The sequence below is a fragment of the Miniopterus schreibersii genome (genome assembly GCF_964146895.1).
Source record: "Miniopterus schreibersii genome assembly, chromosome: 6".
In the NCBI taxonomy this organism is placed as follows: Eukaryota; Metazoa; Chordata; class Mammalia; order Chiroptera; family Miniopteridae; genus Miniopterus; species Miniopterus schreibersii.
This window is the reverse complement of record NC_138107.1, coordinates 72,739,402-72,763,740: the sequence shown is the minus strand read 5'-3', so window position 1 is coordinate 72,763,740 and position 24,339 is coordinate 72,739,402. Positions and strand designations below refer to the sequence as shown.

The 24,339-nt window shown below is 39.8% G+C and overlaps 1 pseudogene across 1 annotated transcript; it reads right to left on the bottom strand.

The window, feature by feature from the left end:
* Positions 1–20,897: 20,897 nt before the first annotated feature.
* Positions 20,898–22,970, bottom strand: LOC308558639 (annexin A6 pseudogene; annotated as a pseudogene). The gene has a single exon. The product of its transcript is annotated as an annexin A6 pseudogene (transcript).
* Positions 22,971–24,339: the final 1,369 nt, after the last annotated feature.

Genomic DNA, 24,339 nt, shown 5'->3' with positions numbered 1-24,339 from the left:
GATGGCAACGGGATGAAGTGAGGTGATGGCAATCGGGAACTCAGTTTGCAATGTATTAATTTTGAAATCACAGACAATCATGTGGAGATTTTAAGTAACTAGTTGGATATAAGAGCTGGGGGTTGGGGAGAAGGTTTGGTCTGAACTGAAAGTCAAAATCTATAACTCAAAAGTCATCTCTATTAAAATACCATTTAAAAAAAATCTTAATGCAGAATAATAAAAAACAAGCATGTTCAAGGACTTGTCAATTTGACATTTTCAATAATGACTTTTGCATTTGAGAGGTTGTAAATTATAATTTGCTTCATTGAGACATCTTTCAGCAACTACAGAGTTCTATGGAATGAGAGGGTGATTTCCTGCAAAGAACTTGTTACTCTTCAGGATACCCTGAGGCTAATCCAGTGCCTGGTAAATAAGAAGCACTAGGTGATTAAATGGATGAGAAAATTGAAAAAGATTCTAGCCACTGGGTTTGGTGATAAGAAACCAAGGTTTTTATTCTTTTTCTGCCAATTACCTTTTTAAACTTTCTGTTATTTTGCTTTCTGTTATTTCTTTCCATCTCACCTTCTGCAAAATAAGGGTGACATGGACAGATGGTCCTTTCCAGTTCCAAAGTCCTGGTTGGATAATTAAGAAACTTAAAGACCCCTGGCCTAGACTTCAAAGATACAGAAGATGAAGACTTATTTGGTTGCAGGTTTATTGACACAAAAATCTTACTTATAACAGAAATTATATCCATCATTCTTGAGTTTAATTTGCAATCAAGATGTTTATCCAAAAGACTATTCAGGAGAATCTTTAAAAACTGGTGGTTTTTTCCTCCTATTTTAAGTTTTACCCCTACTTCAAGAGGGTAAAGTGAGATATATGAACACATAAAACCTAAAATGACTAAAATTTGATTCCAAAGTAATTTATTTCTACAGCATTTATAATTTTTCTCCCCACTGTGCTGCTTTGGTGATGTTGAATAGCTTTGTTTCACAACAATTATTTTGACTCATTACTGTCATGCTTTTCCACCTACCCCACCCCCAGAGAGGCCAGCTGGTCACACCTGCTAGTCTATTCTAGTCATTCACTATTTATTATTTCTTTATTTGTTCCTTCATTGAACACCATCTGCATTTATCTTTTTTATTTACCTGTTTATTGTTTTTTTGCCTCTCCCTTCACTTAAATGAAGCCTGTCAAAGCTCAAAGTCTCTGTGTGCTTTTATTCCCTGCTGCATTTCTACCACTAAGATAAGCACCTGCCTGTTAGTAGGTTCTAAATAAATATTTTACTCAGTGAATGAATCTCTCAACAGAAGCAGCTTTATTTATCTTTGGATTCTGGTGCTGAGCATAGTAACATGACACATGACACATGGTAGGTACCCAATAAATGCTTGTTACCTAGAAGTGCCATAATAGGAAATAATCTTCAGAGTAATTTTGGATAATGATAAGTATATATGTTCACCAAAGAAATAATAACATGTCATTTTGAAAGTTTTAAAAAATTCTTTTCTAGAAAAACACATAATTGATTTCTATTGAAGTAAAATACTTTTGAAGTGAGAAAGAGCTAAGAGAAAAAACTTAAGTCCAAGCGATTCTCTTTGCAATATAAATAATTTTGCATGGAGTAAAATGCAAATTGTATTTACAGCTTTTCTTGGGTGTCACTCTTCTAGCTTTTTTCATAATAATAACTTTTATTTATTGAGCACAAAGTATGTACTAGCTACCCTTAGGCGCCTTATATATATATACAAGGTGTCCCAAAAAATATATACATACTTTGAATAATTATTAATTCCAATGGGTTAAATATGAAAAGAAAGAAACATCAATTGAGCTATCAAAAAATACATTTTGGAGGGATACCCTATATTATATAGAACTGTGTCATTTAATCATAAAAACTCTTTAAGATGGATATAATTAACCTCAATACATGGTACAAAGAAGTGTCATGGTCAAGGTCACAGAAACAGGGTGAGCTTGGATTCCAACTTGGGTCCCCTTATGCCACAGGGTCATTCACCAACACAAAGTCCACAATTCAAAGAATTCAATCTTCAGAGTTCTATACAGTCCACACGACTTGATTTTTGCATTTTTTCTTAAAAAGTGATCTGTTTCATCTCCCTACCACTAAGTAGAAGAGCTAAACGGGCATAAAGCAATCTAAAGGGGAAAATTCCAAAGGAGCACAGGGACTGTTTTTTAGTTGGCAATCACTGCTGCTTCCTCTTCTATCTACTGTTTAAAATTCAGAGTATTCAAAGATTGAACACCCTTCCTTATCTTTCAAAAGTCTTTCTGACCAATCATCCCTTCTCATGATTCCAACTACTCTCTATGTGCTACCAGTAACCCCCAGGTCCCAGTCTCCACACCACATTGCCAAAACACCATTCCAACTTTATAAGCCCCAAAGACATGCTCAAAGTTGAACCTGACATCCTCACCTACCACAGTCCCTATTTTTCATGCTTTGGCTCATGGCATCAACATAGTTCTTGACTCTTTCTTTTTATGTTATAACATCCAATTAAGCCACCAAGCCCAATCCACTCCACTTCCTAGATGTGCCATTTATTGACTCAATAACATATTTATGGAGAACTCACTTTGTGTTTGAGATGCCACCCTGGTCATCTCTATCTGCCCTCTGTTCCATCCCCACTACCCCTGCTCAGATCAAGGCCTTCATCATCATTTCCTTCAATTTGTAAAATACCAACCTAGCTTTCGTGTAAGCTTCCAGTTTCCTGACATACCCTGTGCATATTTTCCACTGCCACAAGAATTATCTTCCTAAAACACAAATCTAGTATTATAACTATTGTCTTGAAAGTATTCCTTTCTCCCCTGGAGTCCATAAAGGTTATGTCAGAGCAGCATTCAAAGTCCATTGCACTTTGATTCCAACATTTTTTCCTGGCTCATCTTCTGTCCCCCACCCACCTATGCTCAGGCTTCACTAAAAGGTCACTGCTTCCCAAAAAAGACCATGCACTTGCCTGTGTGTTTCTTTGCAGATGTTGTAATCTCTGGTAGCATTTTCTTTTCCTCTTCTCTTTGCCTTAGACTTCAAGATTCATTTAAAATATTGCCTTCATTGTGAAGATTTCTCAGATGCTCTCAGGAGGACTGGATTCTCTTTGTTATACTGTCAAAATAAAGGGTGCATCGCTATATTATTTATTGCTGAAGGAGTGAATACATAAACAATGGCCAGACTATGCATAAAAATAGAACTCTGACCTGCAACCTGGCCAGAAAACCAACCCCCTTATATACAATAAATGGTCCAGCAAGCCAGCTGCTATACATCAGACTTGTAGGACATCAGACTGCAATCTCCAATAACAATCCAGAAAACAAAACAATTACTTCTTTAACAACCAGCCAAAAATGGCCCCAGGACTTAATAACTGTCAGCTTCCTTAATTTTTTTTTTTTAAATATATCTTTATTGATTTCAGAGAGAGGAAAGGAGGGGGAGAGAGAGAGGCAGAAACATCAATGATGAGAGAGTCACTGATCAAGCCCACAACCGGGCATGTGCCCTGACCGGGAATCGAACCCCGATCGCCTGGATCCTAGGTCGATGCTCAACCGCTGAGCCACGCCCAGCCGGGCAGCTTCCTTAATTTTTGTTCCCACTTCCAACTTAGGACCAACCAGAAAAAGCCAAAGCTGCAACACTAACCAATCACATAGGATGCTCTGTTGTTAGTTAGCCACCTACAGCTTACCTATGCAAATAGCCTCCAGTCAGGACGTGCTGGAAGCTGCCTCTTTTTCCATTATAAAGCTTTCTCACTCTTCTGCCTGTCTTTGAGTATCTGCCAAAATGCAATTGATTCCCTTTATATATAGCAAGCTCTGAATAAATAGCCATTGCTTTTCTCATTTGGTGGCTCTTCATTTGTTTCTACCTAGCTTAGCCAAGACCTGACACATAAAATTACTTAATAAATGATTTGATTTTTGTTGTTCTCATGCTGGTTCTTGTTTGATGGCTACTGCCACTATAGGATGCTTTCCACAATGATCCAAACTTACTGTCATACATTTTTTAGTAATATTTCCTTATTATCCAGTTAAAGTCTGTAGGATCTATAGTGATGTTCCCTCTTTAATTTCTGACAGTGATAATTTGTGTCTTCCCTCTTTTAGCCAATTGCCTATAAGTTGGATCACTCTATCTTCAAATTTTAAAAGTCCTTCCTACTTGGAAGGAGTCTGATGAACCTAATCAGTATGTGTATATGACTATATTAGTATTAAACTCCATGGTCTGATCATTAAAATCATTTGTATGATGGAAATTCCCAGTATTGATCCCTGTCTCTATCCCACTGTGAGATGGGTTTGACTAATAAAGCTCAAGGAACCAATTCCATTGACAGATGAACAAAGGGAAGTAAAACAAAATTTTTCTTTAAAAATTACTTTCTGACTATAAAATCAATGCATGTTTATTGTCGAAATTTTGAGACACAAAATATAAAGACCAAAATAGTATACATGCTATAATATTAATGTTTTGATATTCATCTATTGTGATGTACTTCCAACCCCAAATCTCTTTTGTAAATGTTGTTAAAATAACTTTAAAAAAAATCTTTCCATTATAAATGTCTTCCTTGACTCCAGCAAGTGACCTCAGTTTTTCCATGTTTAAGCCACGCTTTGCAATTTGCTTTTGGAAATGTGGTTAGGACTTAAGACTTTAAGTGTGTACTTGCTAATTCATTTTTTTAAAATGACTATTTCTGCAGTTCCTATTTGCAGGGACAGATGCTCCTGCAGTCTATCAATGTGTTTTTTTCCACTGATAACATTCTACTAACTTGTCCTCTGGTATGAAATGTATTCCAATTCTTCATCATTTTTTTGCAAATTCAAAATACCATATACTAACCAAGGAAGCAATTTACGGTTACAATTGAGATATTTATAACATTCTTATGTTGGCATTAAAAAAAATTAATTCTTGTTGCAGTTCAACTTGCATTTTTATTTCTTGTCATCACCCTTCCCACTTCCTAGTGGAGGTGTTAATGAGCAGTAAACAGGCAGAAAACAGAAAGAAAAGCAAAGAACATGGATAGTGTGCACAGTGTATCAAAGAGTAAGATGTAACTTGGTTGTCTTTGTTTTTTAAGTATATTGATTTCAGAGAGAGGAAAGGAGAGAGAGAGAAGCATCAACGATGGGAGTCATTGATCGGCTGCCTCCCACATGCCCCACACTGGGGACTGAGCTGGCAACCTGGGCATGTGCCCTGACTGGGAGTCGAACCGTGATCTCCTGGATCCTAGGTTGATGCTCAACCTCTGAGCCATGCTGGCCGGGCTATAATTTGGCTCTTATTCCAAGCTATTGTCATTTGTATTTGCAACAGGTGAACTTTATTCTCTTTTCAATTTGATTTGGCTCCCCGTAAATACCACTTAAAAATCTATTAGCCAACTTTTCCTAATGGTCATTACATTTATGACATCTGTGTCATTGAGAAATATAGATGACTGTGGTATGCCACATAGCCTAGGTGTGTAAGCTATACCATGTGAATTTGTGTAAGTGCACTCTATCACACTCACCCATTTCTCAGACCGTATCCCTTTCTTTAAGTGGCACGTGACTGTAGTCTTAGGCATCAGTCCTGACAACCAGATTTTTCCTTGTTCCTGAGCCCCAGTTCTTATCTTGTGCCCTAGGTAATAAGGTAGTTAAATGGCTACCTTATTTCTGTATGTGACTGAGCCCTTATCTTGGAGATCTGCCTCCTGCCTTATCTCCCCCAAAACCTTCTTTCTGTTGAACGCATGTTGGTGGCTGAGACCCTGTTTAATGCTTGCAAACTTCCCTAAAGCTGGTCACTTGCCTTTGTACATTTCTTAACCCCCTTTCTGCTCAATCCAACTTTTTAGAAAGATGACCCTGTCTCTTCATATTTCACTCCGAACACATTACTTTCTATAGTCTGCTAAGTGACTTCTAGTTTCTCATATTCCAAAGCTGGGTCCACCTTCCCCCCACATCCTCTCTACCTCCTTGTCCTGTGTGACCAACCAAGCTCCAGACCCCAGCCTCTCAGGCTACACTTAAGAAGGCTCCTTAGGACTATGTGCTGAGGGGGAAAAAGGATACTTCTGAAATTCTATACTGAAAACGTAATTTCTCTAGGTATCCTATTCAAGACACTGCCAAATATTAGGAAATTACTTTCCCTAATACAAATGTGAATATGTATTCTCCTGACCAGAATTTCCTTTCTGGACCACAACTACTTCCCAATGGCTCCTGCCTCTACCAAGGAGCCCTCCCTTCTGCTGCCAGGGCTGGAAGCACTTCCTGAGCTGACTCTCAGATATACATTACCAGAGAAACAGTGCTACAGAATATTATTATGTGTAGCTGACATAGCATCATTCCTCCTATCCTGAGTCATTAAACACGTAAATCTGAAATTTGTAACAAGGCCCAAGGACCTAATCATCATTTAAAATGTTGTGTCAGTGGAATATCATTTTGATTTCCAAATAACTGATTTAAAACTAACTTTGGTACCTAACATTCATGATATGAGAAACTTTCTAATTCTGCTTCATAGGTAGCCACAATTATTTCAACAGTAATAGCCATGCACATATATTGTTTTAAAATATATAATTAAGCATCACAAGTAAAAGCAAAGGCCCACATGTAGGCAGTCATGAAATGGTGAGTTTGAATTTTGCTTTTTCTTACTATAAGCAAGCTATCTTGTAATCCATGTTAGTTTTAATTCTCCCACTGGGGCAGAGAACATAATTATTGAATGAAGGCTTCTAACTAATGAAGGAAAAACTTCTGGCTTAGCTTTCAGTCTGGAAAATGGTGTCTTCCCACCAAAATCCAAGATGGTGCTCAGTAGTACTTATTATCCCTATTTCACAGATGAGAAAAAATGAGAATAAAATAGAAATATCTGAACCTGAAACAAAAAGGATACAAACAATGCTTCACACAGTATATATACCTTAATATAGTGTAAAGCACTAAAACGACCAATTCAATCAAAATTAAAATACAAAAAGAATCACACTACAATAGCACTAAAGGAAACCATAGGAGAATTCCTAATAACCTTAGAATGGGAAGGCCATCTAAGCATGACAAACCCAGAAGCTAAAAGAGAAAAAAAGTGATAAATGTGATCATATAAAAAATATATTTAAAAATTACTACCTGGCAATATAAGAGAAAGAAACATTAAAAGTCAAAAAATAAATGACACACCGGGAATAAATATGTGCCACTCACATTCCAGAAACTTCTGCTAACTAATAAGGAATAACAAAAAGACATCCTCAATAAAAAAGTGGGCAAACATTAAGAGCAAATAGTTCACAGTAAAGTAAATGTAGATGATTTCAAGCATATAAAAAAAAGGCCCAACCTCATTCACAATAAGAGAAATAGAAATAAAAAGTACAACTGCAAACCATTTTGTACCTACAAAATTGGCAAATACCAGAGTGGATAATCTATTGTACTCCCAAGGGTTTGGAGAAGCAGACACTCATATTTTTGTAGTGGGACCAGAGAGGTAAAGCCCTTTTGGAGGGGAATCTGTCAGTATCTATCAATATTTAACATATACAAGAATTCTACACCTAGGTGAGAAGCGATGAACATGCAGAGGTATTCACTGCAGCTTTGCCTGTAGTAACAAGAGACCGGAAACAACATAGGCAGGTAACTGCTTAAATACATATAATGCAGTACTAAGCATCATTAAAAAATGACACAGGTCTGCATGTGCTACTATAGAAGTACTTAAAGACATACTGTTAATTGAAAAGAGCAAAGTATATAGAAATATGCATATGGTCTCTTATTATATGTGGGAGAGAAAAAAAGTATCCATATCTGTTTTTAAATACACAGAATCTCTTTGGGAGACTACATAAGAAACCAGCGAATGTAATTTCATTCCAGGAATCATCAAGAAAAGAGAAAAAGGTGGGAATCTTATTTTTAACCACAAACCTTTGTACCTTTCAAAATTTAAATACATACCATGTGCATGTATTAACTATTGCAGAAATTGGATAAAATCTGTTCAGTTGTTAATGAGCAGGGGTATCTGAGTTATGTAGGACACACAATTTGAAACTATCATCCTGGGGCCTAGAGTAAACAGACAAGTGAAGTAACATCCTTGATAAGTTTCCTCCAACAAGCCCTTTTCTTATTTGGCTGTAATGATCCATGAACTCTAGGGCTTTTATTGCAGATGAAGCACTATTTGCAGAATTACATATCCATAATTTTGTCAGCCTATATATATTGTGGTAGTTTTAAAACATGCCCGTAAGTTCTTTGATAGCTTTTCTTTCAAGAGCTGCAGCTGAATTCCCCTCGCCTTGAGTGTGGCTGGACTCAGTGGCTGACTTATAATGAATAGAATATGGTGGGAATGATGGCGTGTCACTTCCAAGAATAGGTCATAATAAACATTATAGTTTCTGTCTTTCTCTTTTGGGTCATTTGCTCTCGACAAAGAAACTACAGAAAGACAGAAACTACAATGTGAAGTTCCATGGCATGAGGAGAGTTCCATGGGGTGAGGAACTGAGAACTCCCCCAGCCCCCAGTCCTATGGGAGCCACCTTAGAAATGGAGCCTGCAACCCCAGCTGAGCCCCAGTAGACACCTAGACTGCAACTCCATAAGGGCCAGAACCACCCAACTAAGCCATTCTCAGAGTCCTAACTCTCAGAAATTGTGAGATAATAAATTTTTGTTGTTTCAAGGTGCTAAGTTTTGGTATAATTTATTCTGCAGCAACGAATAGATAATAAACATATATTTTGATCCCTTCCACCCTGCACCTGCCCCCATGTGTCTTTAAGCTCGCCACACAGGCACTGCTTGCTCTTCCGCTTGGTCCATCTCTAGGGACAATGAACTCAGGTTGCCTCCTCGGCGACAGGTGAGAGAAGAGAGGAGGTCAAGAGAGGTGATAATAATCACTATAGGTTCTGCCCGAAGAGAGAGAAAACGTGAGAGAAAAAAACATGTCAGAACATTCCTTACACAATTCTCAACTACCACATAATAACTTTCCTCAAAACCTGCTGACTTGAACAGGTCTAGCTGGTTTCTTTCAGGACATCTCCCACCATTTACTTCCCCAATTTCGTTTTCATCTTTCTCCCAGACCAGGTGGTACATACTCTGGCTTTTAGACAAGAGCGGAAAATGTGGGATTTGGGGTTTATCCAAATAAACCCCAAATGATGCTTGCAACATCAACAAAGAAAAAAGATGGTAGCATAACTAGCTATTTTTTCTAAACCGCATGCTTTTTAAATATATGTAAATTTTGTTCAAGTAAATTTTACCATGAACCTGCTGGGGTTCCACAGTCAACAGAATATGTGGCATTCAACACTTTATCTTATATGACCTTCAAACCTCTCTCTCTGTCTCTCTATGTTTCTCTCCTTCTCTCCTCATCCTCACTCCATGATTTGGTAGTATTTACTTCTGAAATCATCTTAGTGTCTCAATGGAACTGCACTTTTAAAATAAGTTTTTGCAAAGGACAAGACTGATTTTCATCTCACACTAAGGGCCATTCTTAAACACACATGAAAGCATGGAACTGTAAAATCACTTCCTTTGACATTCACACATCTCTGCAATATATTTTTTGTTTGCTTACTACTGGAAAAACAACACTGCCTAGGCATTGTTTCTGCTGAGACACATCATAGTTTGTCCTTTGGCCCAGCTGCTATTTCACCTGACACAGGAAGGAAACCATTGCAACATCATTCCAACCGTCTAGCAACATTGGAGATCACACTTCCCTGCCAACAGAGCTCATATCTAGAGTGCCAGACACTGTACCCATATAGCCACCAAGCTGCCACTGCCTTTCGTCCACCATGTTTATTGGGCTCTTACCTAGATTCTGGATGGATGGATGGATGGATGGATGGATGGGTAGATGGTGAGGAGTAAGAATCTGTCAAAGTTTTGCAAGGTATCAGATACTGTGCTAGGTTCTATAAAAATGCTTTTTACATATATATTCTCAGCAAGAAGATAAGGAAACTGAGGCTCACATGTCATACAGTAACATGCTCAAGTTCACACATTAGTAGGTAGTGAAGTAGGAATAATTTAGATCTGGGTGTGTTTGACTACAAAGCCCATGGTCTTTTCATGGCACCATATTTTTTTATTCCACTATATAGTATAGCTATGACAGAAATAACACACATTTACAAGATATTTTTAAAACAGAAATATCCTGAGGAAACCACTTTGGGGGCTACCATAACTTAAAGGAAACGGTTGGTACTTAAAATCCTTTGCTTTGCATCTATTTACACCAATAACCTGGGAAACCACCAAGTGGCCTCCTAAAGGACTTACAGTCAGGAGGTCTCACCTGAAAATAATTGGCATCCAGTCTTATCTCTCTCTATAAATTAGTATGGGCCTGGTAGCCAAGCACACACAGGTGACCAGCTTTTAAACCAGGTTTGTTTGTTTTAACCAAACCGATGGCCTATAGGGCTCTGAACTCTGTATGGAGTGTGAACAGGATGATGCAGAAGAAACAGCTGCCTAGTTTTCAAGCCTGAAGGACTAAGATCTACAGTTCACTGGAAGCCAGGTCTGAGAAGTGAGCCAATGGGCACCATTCTCTCTCAGCTGTAAAAGCCTTTTAGCTATGACAAACTGGAGCGCCATGAAGCAGTGGTCAACTGCACTGCAATTTGTTTCTGAGATGACAAAGAACAGAAAGTACAAACAAGGCAAGGTTGGAGACCTCAGTAGGAGGCGCTGGGCGATCCTAGTGTTGCCGGGAGCCTGAACCGGGTCGTGTAACTTCTTTGCTTGAAAGCCCTCAATCAAGCAGGACCTCTGAGGCCTACAACTGTAATTTCAAACCACAAAAGAAAACAGAACCCTCTCAAACTTTTATTTTGCTGAGGAAGCGGATGATTTAAATAAGTCTGTTTGACACATGCCTATCTGACTTCCCAGTTCCCTTAGGTTTCCTGCAAGTCAGCCATAAAGCTATCCCCCCACTTGCTCTGACAGGATTTATGCATTCTACATCTGGTATTCAGCAAGCATATTTTTCTTCCTTTTTCATTGAACTTCTGCCCATACACACATACAGGGTCTCATTTTAATAGCGGGATTATTCCCTGTGTATTTAAATACACAGGAAACAGGAAATCATCTAAAAGAACACAGTGATCTCATGGTTATATCACTTTTCCCCACAAGCCCATTAGAGACAAAGACAAGATTCTGGAGCTTATAGCTGAAGAGTTTCTCAACCTGAGAGACTGGCTGACCTTAAGTTCCCTCTTCTGGTTCTTAACATAGTACAAATTAAGAAAATGAAATAGCACATTTATTCCAAAACACGAGAAAGAAAAGGATATTTTTTTCAAAATAAAAATGTATTTGGCTTTCAGAAATGTAAGAAGACACTCTCACATTTGGGTGGCTGACTAAGCAAGGAGCCAGAGGGTCTAGGGAAAGCCCTGGGAATGCAGGGAAGGTCTGCAGATATTCAAATGCAGCTTACAGTAGGCCAAGGGTTCTCTCAGAGATGTATCTGGAAGGTAGAATCCTGTATTTAATAAGTACTAACATATCTTGACCATGTTCCATTTAATCCTCACATAAACCATATGAGTTAAGTGTTACTAGCCTCATTTTACAGATAAGGAAACTGAGCTTGGACTCTTAAAGACTCAATGTATTGCAATGGAGAGTACTTCTCCCAGGTAGAAACTCTCTCCTTGGATTGATGTCTTATAGGTGCTCTGACACCCACCCTGGGGAAAAGCTTAAGAACACACTCTTCTTTACAGACACTGGGAACAGAATTTCCCAGGCTCGATCGCAACTCTGCTAGAATAGAGACTAGAGATGCTCAAAGAGATGCTTCTGAGAAATGGCAGCTCTAGAAGTCCTTTCTCCATCAAATAATAAAATAAATCAGGTTCTGTACACCTCAATGTATTCTGGTACTTTCAAAATTGCCATCTCTTCCTAGTACGTAGGTCAACTCTTGTTAACTCTAATGTTTGATTATTTTGATTATTTTATACCCCAAACATGCCAGAGATTAAACATTTGTGAGACTAGGACTCCTTTGTTTTGCCCCTTCAGCAACTCTCCTACTCCCAAATCTTTGATAACATCAAGGTTTTCCCTCACCTTGTTTGCCTCAGACATTTTGCTAGCTCTTACTCTAATTTTTTTTCTATGAATGTTCTCCTTTCCCACTTACCTAAAACCATCACCATCAAAACCTGGTTTAAATCTCACCAAAGGCTCCATTACTGGCCTTGTGGATTTTTAACTCCTTACACGTGCCCTCTAATAGTCTATGTAATCCATTCTATGGAACTATGTAACTTTGTACCTATTCTTAACACCTTGTAACTAATCGCTAGTCATTTTCCCTATAACATTCTTTGTCTACCTAACCTTACTAAAAGTTTTTGCAGAATGGCAGAGCATCACTGACTATTCTGAATCTTGAAATTGAGTGTGCATATAGTCATTTAGAACCAGTGGTGGGCTGGAGCTGGCTTGTGCCTACCGTGTTGTGCTGCACATTTCTTCCCAACACAGTCTTTAATTACATCATGTTGGTAGCCTGAACTTGGCCATTGTGAGGGTATTTATATCATGAATATCAGCAAATGCTACAAATCGAGGCTTTGTTTTCTGCCTTTAGAGAGCCGCTTTACCAGCAAGCACAGTGCCCTTGCTACTCAAAGTGTGGGTCACAGACCAGTAGCATCAACATCACTTGGGAGTTTGTTAGAAACACCAAGTCAGGCCCTAGTCAGTTTGGCTCATTGGTTAGAGCGTCAGCCTGCAGACTGAAGGGTCCTGGGTTCAATTCTGGCCAACGGCACGTACCTCGGTTGTGGGCTAGATCCCCCACTGGTGTGGGTGCATTTGGAAACCAACCAATTGATGTGCCTCTCTCACATTTCCCCCCCATCAGATTAACATGTAAGACAAAGAACTTCTAAAATCGCCTCTTAAAGTCTAGAGTTGATTCACTATACAAAGACTATGCTCAATGAGTGTTACATTGACTGAAATCCACAATGTAAAACTATTGCAATTCTCAAGGCTACTTGCCAAGGGCAAAGATATATTTGTCCCATTTACAGTTATTCCTGTAAAACTCTAAATAATTTGTTTTTTAAAGTTTGACATGGGACAATGTCCAATAGCTGGAAGAAATCAGGATTTTTAATATTAAATTAAGGACACATGAAACTAATAAGGGAGATTAAAAAGATTTTCAGACATGTAAAGTGGCAAAGCTTTGGGAAGAAGCATGGAAAATCTTTTCTTTTTATATGCAACTTTGATGGAGTTATGGTACCTAACATCTGCACAAATCAAATAAATTTTGAAACCATGGGCTAATAGTAAGAAAGCAGCTGTAGCATTTCTTTATTAATGGCTTATCCAGTGTAATAATATTAGAGCAAAAGATCCTGGGTAAAATTCTGGGTAAGATATTAAGAGTAAGCCCAGAAGTACACATGAATTTGCAATATGAAATTCCAATCTGCAGTAACAGGAGTTTCTGAAGAGCTGCATATTTGTGAAAGAATGCTAGATTATGAGAGCATAAACTTTAAGGTCAAATGGCTTGAGTTCAAATCCCAGCTCTGCCACTTACTAGCTGTATGATCCTAGGGAAATTACTATGTACCACAGTTCCTTACCTATGAAATGGAAGTGCAAAAGTATTACCTACGTCATTGCATCTGGTGGTTAAAACCACCACATATTACGCTCACCTGTAGCTAGGCATACTGACTCTGGAACCAGACTGTCCCATTTGAATCTTGACCCTACCACTAAGTGTGTGACCTTGGGCAAGTTCCCTCATTGTGAAATGGCAATAGAGTAAGTTAATCTATGTACAATGCCCTGGCCCAAAGTAAGGGCTCTGTGAGTATATTACCAGGGAGTTTGATTAAAAACAAAATTTTTTAGGAGTTTCTGGTCAAGACAGCAGCATAGGTAAAAGCAGTACTTGGAACCTACCACACCACATCAAAATTACAACTAATTTACAGAACAATCAGCATTCAGAACCACCTGAAATCTAGCTGAACAGAAGTCCTATAACTAAGCATATAAAGAAAAAGCCACTTCCAGACTGGTAAGAAGGGTGGAGATGAGAAGGATTGGTCCCACATCCATCTTTAGTGGATAATAATCAGGAGGGATATCTCAGCTGTGGAGGTCCCCCCTGAGGATCAAGAGGTCCCAGGCCCATACCAGGCCCCCAAGCCCAGGGTTCCAGTGCCAGGAAGAGAAGTTTCCCTAACTTCTGGCTGTGAAAACCAGCAGATATTGTGGCTGAGTGAGAGGAGGACTGCTGGAGTCCCAGGTGTTCCTCTTAAAGCCCCCCCCCCCCCACACACAGACTACTCAGACTCACTCACTCTGAGCTCCAGTGCTGGGGCAGCAGCTTGAAAGGTGCCAGGGACATGTGCAGAAAAACTGAATTGTCTGGCTTAAAGACAAGAGCTGGAAGGGCAGCTTTCTCTCAGACAAAAGGACTGGCAGAGGCCATTGTTCCTTTGCTGAGATCATCCCCCAAAGAGCAGACAGGTGGAACCATATCTGAGTTTCTATCAACCTGGCTAACACTGTTGGCCCCTCCCTGGAGATTCCCTGAGATCCCTTCCCAACCAACTTATGGGCCCACCAAGCCGTTTCCAGCGGCTTTTCCCTACAAACAGCTTCTTTTGGCTCACTTTGGACTTTCCTAAAATCTCTCAAACAAAGTGTCTGGCCTCTGCATACCCCATACCTCTTGCTAAGGGGTCCCAGGCCTGGCACTAGTAGTAGCCAGCCTCAGTTCACAGCTTGACCTCTCCCAGTCACCTCCAAGCCCAGCACAAGCAGCAAACATTTGCAGATCCTTCTGTAGCTCATGCTTGGTGATCCCAGGCAGGACACAGGCAGTGGCTAAACTTGGCCTGCACCTCCCAGAAGGCCTCAGAGCCAGTACACCAGGTGGACAACTTCAGACTATGCTGGATTACAACCCAACCACCTCCACGAGTGACACACTAAAGAGGAAAACTTGGCAGACACCAAAGCCCTGCTGAAGTGAGTCCTGCTCAGTGGGGTCAGCCCCTACACAGCAGCTCCTCTACTGTAGTCACAGCTGGTCCTCCCAGCCAATAGGTTTGGGGGTGAATCCCTCCCATTGACATGCCAACAGTAATAAAGGCTCAACTACAACAGGAGGATGCACACAGCTTACAAAGAGGGTGTACCTGGAATGCCTGGCTTAGGTGACTGGAGAGGCTGTGCTACTGGGCCCTACAGGATGCCTACTACATAAGGCAGCTTACCCAGACTGGAAGATGTAGCAGCTCTACCTAACACATAGAAACAAACACAAGGAAGCAGCCAAGATGAGGAGACAAGAAACAGGTCCAAAATGAAAGAACAGGAGAAATCTCTAGAAAAAATAAATGAAATAGAGGCAAGCAAACTACCAGATACAGAGTTCAAAACAAGAAACTGAGAATTTCAAAAGCATTATAAAAGGACATGGAAACCATAAAAAAGAACTAGTCAGAAATGAAGAATATACTAACTGAAATGAAGACTACATTATAGGGAATCAATAGTAGAGTAGATGAAACCGAGGATCAAATCAGTGATTTGGAAGATAAGGAAGCAGAAAACACCCCATCAGAAAAACAAAAAGAAAACATTTTTTTTAAATGAGCATAGTATAAGGAACCTCTGGTACAACTTCAAGCATATCAACATTTGCATCATGGTGGTGCTGAAAGGAGAAGAGAACAAGAAGTTGAAAGCTTATATGACAAAATAACAATAGAAAACTGCAAACTTGGTGAAGGAAACAGACATACAAGTCCAGAAAGCACAAAAAGCCCCACACAAGATGAACCCAAAGAGGTCCACACCAAGACACATCATAAATAAAATGTCAAAGGTTAAGGACAAAGAGAATTTTAAAAGCAGCAAGAGAAAAGCAATTCGTTTCCTACAAAGGAGCTCCCATAAGACAGTCGGCTGATTTCTCAACAGACAATTTGCAGGCCAGAGAGACTGGCACAAAATATTAAAGTGATGAAAAGCAAGGACCTACGAACAAGATTAATCTACCCAGCAAAGCTAACATTTAGGATCAAATGATAGATCATAAACATTTAGGATCAAAGAGGTTTCCAGAGAAGAAAAAGCTAAAGGAGTTCATCACCAAATCATATTACAAGAAATGTTAAAGGGTCTTCTTTAAGAAGAAGAAGGAAAAAAAAAAGATAAAAAGTATGAATAATAAAATAGCAATAAATACATCTATCTATCTATTAACAATTACTTTAAATGCAAATAGATGAAATGCTCCAATCAAAAGCTGTGGCACACTTACACAATGGAATACTGCTCAGCTGTTAAAATAAAAAAAATTTAAAAAAAAAGGGAAATTTTACCTTTTGCAACAGCCTGAATGGACCTGGAGATTACTATCCTAAGTGAAATAAGCTAGACAGAGAAAGACAAATATCACATGATCTCACTTATATGTGGAATCTAATGAACAAAATAAACTGACAAACAAAATAGAAACAGAGGCATGGATACATGGAACAGACTGATATCTGTCAGAGGGGAGGGGGTGTTAGGAGGCTGCATGAAAGAAGGTGAAGGGATTAGGCAAATATATATATATATATAAAATACATAGATACAGGCAATATTGTGGTGATAGCCAGAGGGAAAGGGGAATGGGGGCTATAAATTCAGTTAAATTCAATTAAAAAACATTTTTTTAAGACATATGGTGACTAAATGGGTAACAAGACTCTTATATATGCTGTCTATAAGAGACTACTTCAGATCAAAAGACACACACAGCCTGAAAGTAAAGGAATGAAAAAGGTAGTTCATAAAAATGGAAACAAAACAAAATAAAAGTGGGGTAGCAATACTTATACCAGAAAAACTAGACTTTAAAACGAAGGCTATAACAAGAGACAAATAAGGATCCAGTAACTCTTCTGGGTATTTATCTGAAGAAACCCAAAACACTACATTGAAAAGGCATATGCATCCATATGTTTATTGCAGCATTATATACAACAGTCAAGATGTAGAAGCAACATAAGTGTATCAATACGTGAATACATCAAGAAGGGGTGATCACTTCATAAGTTATATAAATGTCTAATCATGGGGTTGTACACCTGAAACTAATATTATATTGTACATCAACTGTAATTTTAAAATAAAATAAATACGTAACATTTTTTTAGATTTCCAATAATGTCCATCTGTCATTAATCAAATCAGCTGGAGTTGGAGTAATTAAAAAGCTATATCTATCCACAAATCTGCAACCCCAGACCATCAGCTTTAGAAACCACAGATTCAGGAATGTTTTCAGTAACTATGTAGGGGTATCATAGTCAAATGCAGTGCTTCTCAATGTCTTCTGGAGAGCTTTAAAAAACACTGATGACTGGGTTGCACCCTCAGGGATTCTGATGTAATGGGTCTCTGGTGTGGCCCTGGCATTAGGAATCCTGAAATCTCCCAAGTGGTTTTAATGTGAGGCAAGGATTGGGAACCACTGGCCCAAAGGCATAATTAAGCAGATATAAGAAACAAGCATGCAGTAATTTGGCATAAGCAGATTGACAAACTGGAATGGCCTCCATGTGGCTGTTGCCTGTTTTGTTTCTAGGGTTGGTCAGCTGACTCTGTAGATCTGGAATCTTGATAAGGGTATGCTTATGCAGGGCCCATCAGCTGGGGGTTACAGAGAAAAGGAGGTCACTCAGCAAAGACTGATTGGACTAGAAAGTCAATTAATCATTTACAAGAAGTACGATCACTTTCCAAAAGAAATAACTACTGTGGGAAACCAAGTTAACATCCCAACTACTTGACAAACCTATGAAATCAGGAAAAGGTCCAGAAGTCTGCAGGAACGGCAAGACCCTGAAGCAGTAATAAATTAGATTCTAGATTCTAGACTGATGGTTCTCAAACTTAGCTAAATATTAGCATCACTTGGCCTGGGCCATACTGCAGACCAGTTAAGTCAGAATCCCTGGGGTTTTTAAAAACTTTCCAAATGATCCCAAAGCGCAAACAAGTTTGAGAACTCATGAGATTATTATTCCCACAAGGTTCTCAACTTCCTGTTTTCCATGCTTCAGTTCATTTGATAATGCTTAAATTTACATTAAAAGTACTTGATTGATAGAAAACATGTTAACATGCTCTAACACTTCTCACACACAAAAACATCTACAAGCTTCCCTTTTGATACAGGTTCTTTTAAATAATGAGAACATAATTATTGAATTCTTATAACCAGTAAGCATGAGAAAAGTAATCCAAATATCAGAGTTGGGAAGAATTGGTTCATGCCTGATTTTAAAGGACAGGAGCTATTTATTTGAAGTTAATTTGCATTTATAGTATATATCTTATGTAACTACAGATAAAAAGTGAAGTAAGCCACAGGTTTTGTGACTCTTTTCATGACACCAGATTGCAACTACAATCACCAGTGAATCGGCATGCACAATAAGCAGTGAGTCTTGTCACCTAATTATAGCAGAAATGCTCTTTCCACTGAAGAATTAGTAGAGAAAAGAGAACTTCTGCATTTCCCTCCTGTTCATTACCAAGTGCAGTGAATTGCAAATAATAGGTACTCAGTAATGCTTTTAGAATTAAATCGCCTTGAAACCATTTCTTCTAAGTTGAGTTTAGACTACAACAAGGTAGTGATAAGTTAAACAACACTCCCATTTTTTTGGTCAAATACCAATAAAATATAAATTGTCTAAGAGAGCCCTGGTAGGAACATGAATAGGAGGCCGGCAGGAATTTCACAGTAGTTTAAGATCACTTTGTGACTTTGTAGGTTAATTAACCCTTCTGCATCTCAGTTTTCTCCATCCGCAAATAGGAAATAATACTAGTGATATCATAGGGTTATTTGGTATTGAGATATTTGTGAAATATATAAGAACATGACTTACAGCAATTACACAATAAATGTTATATGTTATTTTTATTAATGTAATATCATCCAATAGGTTATAAAAATCGGACTGGAAATAAAATATTGCACCATGTGTTTTACCCACAAAGTATGGGGGAAGAGGGTTTGGGAAATGCCCAAAGTATTTGAATTTCAAGTTGAAGGTCATTTACATACACTTATGACTGGAAAGGACTTAACCTTACCTGAATTTTATTTTCTTTATAGACTCAGTTACTATAAAAAAACATCCCTTAAATTTCAACCAAATTACACATCCAGGACTCTTTAGAACAGTGTGTTTATTTTTAATTTGAAGGTGCCCTTGGGTGTTCCCATGTTCACAGGCAAAACCAAAGACCTCAAAAGTGTTCAAGACTTGATTGGCCAGTTTGTGTTGGAATGTAATTTGCATCCCATACCTTCCTGAGCTCCCATGAACTGGAACTCAAACATTTCCTTGTGAAAGTAGCTCTGAGAATCAGCTGTTTGTTAGTTAATTTACTCAAGACCAAATTCTAAGCAGGCAACCACAAAAGTAGCTAATTTCCCCACTGGTTTAAGGAGGCTTCCTTTGTTGGCACAAACATATTCCTTTAAGATTTTATCTATAATAGTAATTCCATACTGCTTGAGATAAAATCTTTCTGTTCTCCTTCAGTCACCTAGGAGCTTGTATAAAATCTCTCTTAACTTTGTAAATTCATGAATCTTGAATTAAGCAGAATACAAAGGAAAACAAAATTTGAACAAATTCTGTTTTCTGGGTGCTTGGATTCTTTTAAATTAAATCTAAAATACTATAAAATTATTCTTATTCTAATGTATCTTCAATTTCTCAGTCATTCTTCCATTAGGATGTATTTACTTGAATGCCCAGTTCTGTGTATATCCCATGAAGAAATCTAAGAAGCTTAAGAAATAGCCACAAATCTCAAAAATTTTATAATTTCACAGGAAGACAAATAAAAGAAAGCAATTATAACAAAATATGATTAAGTATCAAACAGATTTCAAAGGAGTTCAGAAAAGGAACTGATTCGGGGTTAATTTGGTCCCTGCAGGAAAAAAAGCATAGAAAAGCTTACCTCATCAAACCCTCAAATCCTGTAAGGTTAGAGTAAATTTGCAACAGGCAGAGGTACTTTGAGAGATTATTCAAATTGAGAGAACAGTAGCAACTGTGGACTGTACATTTAGACCAGTGGTGGGGAACCTTTTGTCTGCCAAGGGTCATTTGGATATTTATAACATCATTCACTGGCCATACAAAATTATCAACTTAAAATTAGCTATGAAAAAGGCTGCTAGATTTATTGAATTTTGAGTCCCACCTGGTTGCTTGTCAGGGCCAGACAAATGATTTCACAGGCCATATATGGTCCACAGGCCACATGTTCCCCACCCGATTTATTTTTTAATTTTTGGTTCTTTTCATAGACAGAGGCTCAGTATGTTTTTGGATTTGATAATGGCCAAACCATGGCAGGGGCTGTGGCAGGGACAGAGGGTGGAGGGGGGATGGGGAGTGGAGGTGGACAGAATCTATGGCTATGGTTCTTCAGCTGCTCAGGTGTGAGGAGTGATCATGCTGGGCCTTCAGTGGCCCCTGGGAGTGGAAGCCTTTCCTAAACCCCAGTTGATGAAAAGAACCCACCCCTGCCCCTTCCTTAGTCTTTGAAGCTGGAGAGATCAGGCTTGGTCACTGTGGCTGGTGTTGATGACCATTTCTTGGCTGAGGTGCCTGCCAAAGCCGGTGGCCCTAGTTCTCGCCACCACAGATAGCCAGCAAGGCCTTCATGAATTCTCCGGAGGTGTCGCCTGCCCTCAATGACTTGGTGGAGAGACTTGTTGTATTTCCCAATGAACTCCTGCCAGATGTTGAGCAGGTTGATCTCATTCTGGGACACCATGATCCCGGTGAGGGTCTTCTCATCCATGCCAGCACCCTTCATGGGCTTGTAAAGTTTGTCGGCAAAGAAGAGAGGCTTGTTCTTGACACTTTGAACAATGGCCACAAATGTGTCCTTGACATCCCCAGACATCTCCTTCTTGATGACGTCCTCCACATCATAGTCAGTCATCTTGATGAACTCCTGGAAGAATTTCCGGAGGTGCGGATAGCTGTGGGTACATAGGATCATCATGCAACGTGTCTCCAGGGAAGTTTTGTCTCCACTGCTGGTCATGTCTGCTATTTCCAAGATCTCAGCAGCTACCTGGGCATCTTCCCGGGCCTTGTCCCGATCTTCTCCTCCCTCCTCACGGTTCCCTGTAGCCAGAGAAATCAGGATCCTTTTGAAGTGGCTGGATGTGTCTGAGCTCAGAGCAACCTCCAGGGACTTGTGATAGTCTTCCTTACAGGCCTCACTGATGGCCGGATTTCAGTGTTGGTTCGAGTAGCTAGGATTTTGATGAGAGCCTTTTCATATGTGCAGGCTCCCTCCATGGCCTTCTTTAACTGCTTGGCCATCATAATGGTCCAGTGGCATCATTAGCCCCAGAATCAGCCTCGCCAGGTCTCCAGAGAGCTCAGACTTTAGGTTAGCCATCAAGTTCCTGCCGAAGTGAGACATGAAGGTCTGCCAAATCTGTTGCTGCAGGGCATTGCTGCGGGGCATTGCTGCGGCGCGTGATGTCAATGATGGTGTCCTCATAAGTTCCAAGTCCCTTCTTGGCTTTCCTTAGCACTTCGGCATCTGCGTCAGGGTTGAAGTCGTTGATTGGACGCACAGTTCCATTCAGCTCTACTCAGGCCACTGCACTAAGCTCCCACATTTGATAGGCCACCTGCGCTGCCTCCAGGAAGAACTGGCCATCATCCTCATTATCTCCCCCACACAGCTTCAGCAGAGCCCTCTTGTATTCGCCAGAGGTGTCATTCTTGATCATGCTGTAAAGGGACTTCTCATACTTGGTCTGGAATATCTCCTGAATGTCGAGCATGTCCAGCTCACTACGGGAGACCATGATGTGGATCAGAGTGTTGTCCCGAGTCCCCAGGCCCTTCATGGCCTTAAACAGCCTTTCAGAAAAATAGTCAGTGGTGCTCTGGATACACTTTACCACAGCCAACATCAGCTTCTCAAAGTCCCCAGACAGCTCTGCTCTGATGCTGACTTCAATGGACTTCCCCATGGTCTTCAAATACTCATCAAACACCAATGGAAGATGCTGCTTGATGTGATTTCCCAAAACATAAATGAACTGGGCTTCATCTGTTCCCCATTTCAGTTCCCCTGCCTCATACAGGTCCTGGGCATCCTGTTGTACCAAATCCTTCCTCACTACATTGTCCTCTTCCCTGGTGCCCTGGAGCAGGACCACAAGCATCTTCTGGAAGTGGCCAGAGGTATCGCCAATGATGTCAGCCTCCAGGTCTGGCTGGTAGGCATCTTTGTATGCTGCCACCAGCTGGTGGATCTGCTAACTGGTCTGGGAAGCCAAGATCTCAATGAGGCACTTCTCATCAGTGCCAATGCCCGAGAGGGTGTCTTTAATTTCTTTTGCATCATAGTAGTCAAGCGGCCTCATTAGACCCACAATCAGTGATTCAAACTTGCCCATCAACTCATACTTCAGGTCTGCAATGAGGTCCTTGCCATAGAGGGACTTGTAGCACTGGCAGATCTCCTGCCTCTGCCTGTTGCTCCGGGAAGTGATCAGCTCCAGTATGGCCTCCCTGTCACTGCCGAAGCCCTTCATGGCATTATACAGAGCCTTGGCATCCTGGCCGGGGTTAAAGTCTGGGGAGTCATGAATGGAGCCATGGTACTTGGCACCCTGTGCTGGTCTGGCTATGGTCTCAGGTTCTGCAGCAGAAAACACGCTCGGCAGAGGCCTCTTGTCGAACACCAGTGGACCCGCAGACGAATGGGCAGACGCGAAGCTCGCTGGGTAGAAGCCTGTTATCGGAGCCTCCCCACCCAATTTAGACAGTCAGAAAATAGTAGGCAGTTTCCCAGGTAAGATGAATTGAATGCAACATTTCCAAACATATAGAAATAGGGACAAATAGTATTATTAGATATTACATATATAACGGAACTCAAAAGCAAAATCTCCACATAGGAGAGATTACAAGTCTCAAAGTCTGGGGTTTCTATGGTTATTCAAGGCCAGAATATGGCACAGGAAAATGTGTGCACAGCAGGAATCAGAACCGGACTCCCTGTGTAAAATCAGGAGAACTCCAGAAAGCACTGCACAAACCAGGGAGGAAGCAGAACACCTGCATACCCAAGGTAGCTGCTGGAAATGAGCCAGCAGCCCCACCCTGTGGGTGAAGAAGAAGTCTTCTAGGGATATTATAACCCCAAGACTGAGCTGCATGTGGCAGTAGGAACTGAATTCTCATTACCAATGCACTCTGAGATCACCAGGCTGAAAAACTAACACAAAAAATAATTCAGTGTCAGTGAGTCTTGAAGGTACTGACACACGCAGCAGTGGAAATCACCCCAGGGTAGTTATCTGAAGAAAACACAAAACCTAAAACAAAATAGGACACGCTCAGTATGAAAGACAGTTCATAGGACATGAGGGGCTAGCGATACAGAACAATGAGAAAGGGAGTTTAGAACAAGTATGTTTACAATGTTTGAAATATAAAAGAACTTGCATCTGTAAAATAAAAATTAGAGCTTTATTAAGCAAGCTCTAATAAAGCCAAGTCAAAGTACAGTCATTTTTTTAGTTTCAGCACATTGATTATACAGAAGACAAGTCATACTTAAAGATAAATTAGAAGACAAAACAGAACATCTCTGTAGCATGTTGGAGAAAGATAAAGCCATAGAGTATATTAAAAAGCTAGGAATCACAGAAACTCTAATAACTGCCTTAACAAAAATTCTAAAGATGTGAACAAAATGTGGATAGACAATATTCTAAGATGCCATGATGGAGAATTTTCCAGAAATTAGAAGATATAAGTCCTCAGGCTACAAATATCCACCAAGAGTCAAGAAGAGTAAGTAGAAATATGAGAGGAAAGACCCAAGTGAGCCAAAAAAAAATTGTATCAAAGATTAGCGAGTAATATAGTTGAGAAGGTCATCTGGGGTTGATTACAGAAACTCTGGACACCAGGCTAAGGACTGTATCTTGTAGAAAATGGGTGCTATTAACAAATCTGTCTGTGGTAGGGCCACTACAAGAAAGTGATGCTTTAGGACATTTGAAACAGGAAGACAGCAGTGGTA